Source organism: Mus caroli, chromosome 4 (assembly GCF_900094665.2).
Source record: "Mus caroli chromosome 4, CAROLI_EIJ_v1.1, whole genome shotgun sequence".
In the NCBI taxonomy this organism is placed as follows: domain Eukaryota; kingdom Metazoa; phylum Chordata; class Mammalia; order Rodentia; family Muridae; genus Mus; species Mus caroli.
Genome location: NC_034573.1, coordinates 79,482,249 through 79,487,220, shown reverse-complemented (window position 1 = coordinate 79,487,220; position 4,972 = coordinate 79,482,249). Strand labels below are relative to the sequence as shown.

Below are 4,972 nucleotides of genomic sequence, written 5' to 3'. Positions count from 1 at the left end.
AGCCAGTGTGCATGGAGAGTTTTTACAGTCAGAAGAACTCTGTGGGCATCATTTCTTTCTCCTCTCACCAAGAGGCTTCTGGGAAATCTAACTCCAATCATCAGGCTTGATAACAAGCCCTTCTAGCCTCTGAACACCGACCCCCACCTCCTGAGTATCTTGCTGTGTAGTCCAGGTTGCCTGGAACTCATTAGGAGTCCTGAACTCCTGGCAGTCCTCTTTCTCAGGTTCCCCAGTGCTGTGATGCCAGGTGTGTGCCATCTCACCCAGTGCTCTCTACCCTTACTTTGTGGGTGTGTGTTTGTGTGTGTGCGCACAGAGGGCAGTGAAGGAGATAGGATGTCCTTCACTGTCACTTCCCACGGTGGCATGGGCAGGGCAGCCAGGTAATATTTAACAGTCGCCCCGGGGCCACCTTGTTCTGTGGTGATCTGGACCTTGCAGACTTGCTCTTCCTTCAGCTCTCCTGTTCGGTAGGTCCTACCCCAGATCTGGCCCTCCAGGCTGCTGCCGCTCTGCCTGCTCTGGGCTCAGAACTGCAGCAATGGGTCGGTGGGGGAGGAGCGGGGAGGGAGCAGCCCCGGGCTGGTTGGGAAAGCTCTCGCTTGCTTTTGTTCTAGAGGTTTCCTTTCTGTTTGCAAGTCCCTCTGTGGTAGAGCAACTTGCATTTGTCCTGTCGAGGCTTTATTTAAAGGGAAACACCTCACAGAAGAACTTATAAGGTGCATAGTGAGAATTGTCTGGGTTTCCTTTAGTGTCCCACTAGGCAGCACAGGCTGCCCGCAGGCTCTCTATGGTCCAAGCTGGGCTGAAACTCTTGCTCCTCCTCTGCCTCAGCCCCACCTCACCCTTGGAAAACGGAAGGAGATATTTTATGGGCTGCTCCTTGTATGAATACTGCTCGAAGCTTCTGCGTTCAGAACAGTTTTTCTAAAGGAACTGGGACTTTGGGTTGGAGGCTGAGCTGTGTCTAGACAGGTTCTGTTGCTGGGCAGAAGGCAGTTTCATGTGGGTGTGGGTCACTGGGGATGGGAGATTGTACAGTTCCCTGTGTTATGATCTTGACCGTCGCACTGCTTCAGAAGGACCACACTAAGCCAAACAGTTCCACATGAGGTTTATAGGGAGAGAGAGGGGCAAGGTGTCGGCGGGAAGAGGAGGAGGGGCATGGAGGGGGGAGAGAGATGGGGTGGGGTCTTTCTTATATATGGATGATGATGTAATCACAGGTAAAGGTGAGAGGAGCCAAGTGGATTCTGGGAATATGGTGGCTGTTGACTTGGCAATAGGTTTGCGGGTCCCACCTATGTGATGTCACAAGTTTCAGAGGTTCTGATACCAACACCCTATAGCTACTCTTTCTTGAGCTCAGTCAGCATTAAGGCAGCCACTGCTGGTTTCAGTCTTGTTCACAAGAATGGTAAACACCCTCAAGTATCAGTTTGATAATCCTGATGCTGAGAGCCTGGCATGGTGGCCTGTACCTAATCCCAACACTAGCGAAGTTGAGTAAAGAGGTCAGCCTGGGCTTTAGACAGGCAGAGACTAAGTAAATCAAAGGCCACCTATGACCCTAGCACTTGGTTGGAAAAGACAGGCAGGTCTCGTGAGTTTGCAGCCTGAATTCCAGGCTAGCCAGAACTGTTACAAAGAGAAATTCTGTCTCAGAAAGCCTACAGAAATAAATCCATTAACTAATCAAGGGCAGGTGTTTGGGGAAGCTAAAATGTCTTCTGTTTAAATGGAATTTTCTGCCTTTTGGGTTAACATTTTTGAGAACAGGCATTTATTTCAGAGGCATTTCTAGTGTCCCGTTTGAGAGACAAGACATACATCAATGACTGCACTTTCCTACTGAAAGTGTGTAAACAGCCCTGGAGCCTCCAGTCAGGTTGTTGGCCCTGAAGAGGGCTCTGAATTAGAGGGTGGGAAACTGAAACTATTTGTGGTGGAATTGTGCGCCTGCCTAGGTTGGGACAGGAATTGGTCCTCAATGTTCTGAAATCAGTTTCTTTTTCTCTCCAGTGTCTCTTTTCTCCAGGAGGAAAAATGGCAGCAGCAGCAGTGGATCCACAACAGGTATGAATTTTTTTTTTTAATTTTTTTTTGAGACAGGGTTTCTCTGTGTAGCTCTGGCTGTCCTGGAACTCACTCTGTAGACCAGGCTGGCCTCTTAACTCAAAAATCCACCTGCCTCTGCCTCCCAAGTGCTGGGATTAAAGGCGTGCGCCACCACTGCCTGGCTAACAGGTATGATTTTTAAGTACTCGTTTCTTGGTCCTTTACTTTCCTCGTGTTTTGAGTCATAACTATCCACTCCTCAGTGTTTGCAGAGTGTGGTGATGAAGGTGGCCAACCTGCCCTTCTGGTTAAGAATACAGTATTGCACAAAAGGATATCAGTTAGGGGGACATTGGGTTGTGCCTTTCACCATTTAAATAGACAAGTTTACTGTATATCCTTTAGAACCTTTTCTCTGTCTCTAAAACTTTCATTGATGTTGCTTGAGGAATTATTTTCCATTTGCGGTATTTAAATGGTCATGCATGATGAGAATCCCAGCGTTCTAGGCAGAGACAAGCTGTTCTCTGTGAGTTCAAGGCCAGTCTGGTCTACACAGTAAGACCCTTTTTCAAAAAACATTTGTTTTGATGAGGTATTTATAATATCCAGCATAGCTTATATACAATGAACTTGTAGCTTATTCCTTGCCTAGCGTTTTCAAGGCTGAGTTTGATCTGCAACATCGCAACAGAAATAGTCAACTTAGGTGTATCAAACTAGAGAGAAATTAGGTTGGGGTATTAAACTAAAAACCTCATGAATTAAGATTACATTAAGAAGTGATTTTGAGGTGTTTGTTGCTAGAGTTCCTTGCGGCTGTGTGCCACCCTCCCCCGGATCTCTTGCTGTCTTCTCTCCTCCCCTATGATTCTTCTCATTACTCTAGACAAACCTATGTGCCAGTCCCTAGAGGGCCAAGTTCAACTTGGTCTGCAGTTTCCTTTCTGGATGAAGTGACTTCTGCATGAGCTATCTAAAGTTCTATAATCTCACCAGTAGGTAGTAAGTTTCTGCTTTGTTGTTGTTGTTCTTGTTGTTTTGTGTTGTTTGGTTTTTGTTTTTGTTTTTGAGTGACAGGGTTTCTTAGCCTAGGCTGCTCTTGAATTCCATTTGCAGATAAAGGTGACCTTAAGCTTCTGGTCCTCTTGCGTCCACCTCTCAATCCTAGTGTCATAGTGTTATACCATGCTCACATTCTATGGTGCCATCCTCAAACCCCGTGTTTTGTGTTAAATGCTCTACTAACTGAGCTCCATTCCCAGCCTCTCCCCCTCTTCTGTGGCTCTTTTCTCCCTCTCCTTTTGCCTACAGGCAGATGTACCATTGTAAAGGTTTACTAGATCAGTCTTTGGCAGGAAGCTGTTGATTGAATCCAGGGCTTTTTGTTTTATTTTGGTTTGAGTCATGGTTTCCTTGTGTAGCAGAACTGGAACTGCAGCCTTACTTACCCTCTTGAGTGATGGGATTAGAGACATGAAGCACCCACCCAGTAGTTTTGAAAAATACTATATGTGATAGGCTATGGTGACACACACTACTAATCCTAGCATGGGGAGGTAGAGCAGGTGGATCTCTGTGGGTTCATGGCCAGCCTGATCTATGGAGTGAGTTCCAGGACAACCATGGCTACAAAGAGAATCCCTGTCTGGAAAAACAAAGCCAAATAGAACAACAACAAAAATAAAAAACAAAGAGAAAACAAGGTAAAGTTTTGAAAAATACTATATGCAAAGTAACTTTGGGAGGTGGTGTGGTTTATGGGGTGCCACAGTGTGTATGTGGAGGTTAGAAGACAAGACATTTTGTGGAAGTTGGTTCTTTCATCATGTGAACTCCAGAGGTGGCAGGTAGGTCTTCAGGCTCTGAAGTGCTTCATTTTGTCAGCTGGGCCATCTTACTAGCCCTAACATAAATTCTATTTTTGTTCTTATTTTTGTTTTTTCTTGAGACAGGGTTTCTCCAGATAGTCTTGGCTGTAGGCCAGGCTGGCCTTCCAGGCTTCTAATATAAATTATTAATGGGCAAGTCATGGTGGTACCTGCCTTTAATCCCAACCTTAGGCAGGTGAGTTTCAGGTCACCAAGGACAGCATGTCCTGAGATCCTGTCTCAGATAAAAACAACAAAAACCAAACAACTTGTCTCAACAAACTGATTGATCTCATGCTTGCTTATTTCATTTATACATCTAACAGTCCATTGGGAGTGGCTGGTAGGACAGAGCGACCTGATGGAGACACTCAGCCTCATTAAGTCTTAATGCTATGTATGCCCAAGACTGAGAGTAAAAGAGCATGCTCAGTCCATGTTGAATATTTAGGTATGCAGTCTTTGTAAAACCATGAGTGTGCCCATAGTTCTCCTAAGCCGGCTTGTCTGTTTCTTTGCTTACAGATTGTTGCCAATGCCAGAGGTGCCGTAACTGGGGCGAAGGATGTGGTGACAACTACCATGGCTGGAACCAGGGATTCTGTAGCCAGCACAGTCTCAGGGGTGGTGGATAAGACCAAAGGAGCAGTTACTGGCAGCGTGGAAAGGACCAAGTCTGTGGTTAATGGCAGCATCAATACAGTTTTAGGAATGGTGCGGCTTGTGAACAGTCGAATAGATAATGCAATCACCAAGTTGGAGCTGCTGGTAGACCAGTACTTCCCCCTCACTCAGGAGGAGTTGGGTAATTGATTCTTTATGCTTAACTTTGAGTCCTTTAAAAAAAAGTTTATTCATTTTTTTTTAAAGATTTATTTATTTATTATATGTAAGTACACTGTAGCTGTCTTCAGACACCCCAGAAGAGAGTGCCAGATCTCGTTGCGGATGGTTGTGAGCCACCATGTGGTTGCTGGGATTTGAACTCTGGACCTTCGGAAGAGCAGTCGGGTGCTCTTACCCACTGAGCCATCTCACCA

General features: G+C 45.8%; 1 protein-coding gene across 1 annotated transcript in view; it reads left to right on the top strand.

The window, feature by feature from the left end:
• The window catches only part of Plin2 (perilipin 2), a 40,603-nt gene that overhangs the window by 32,702 nt on the left and 2,929 nt on the right, over window positions 1-4,972 (top strand). The window contains exons 10-11 of the transcript XR_003836441.1: window positions 2,026-2,079; window positions 4,458-4,737. The gene's annotated coding sequence lies outside the window, so the exon portion shown is untranslated. The remainder of the gene's footprint in view (window positions 1-2,025; window positions 2,080-4,457; window positions 4,738-4,972) is intronic.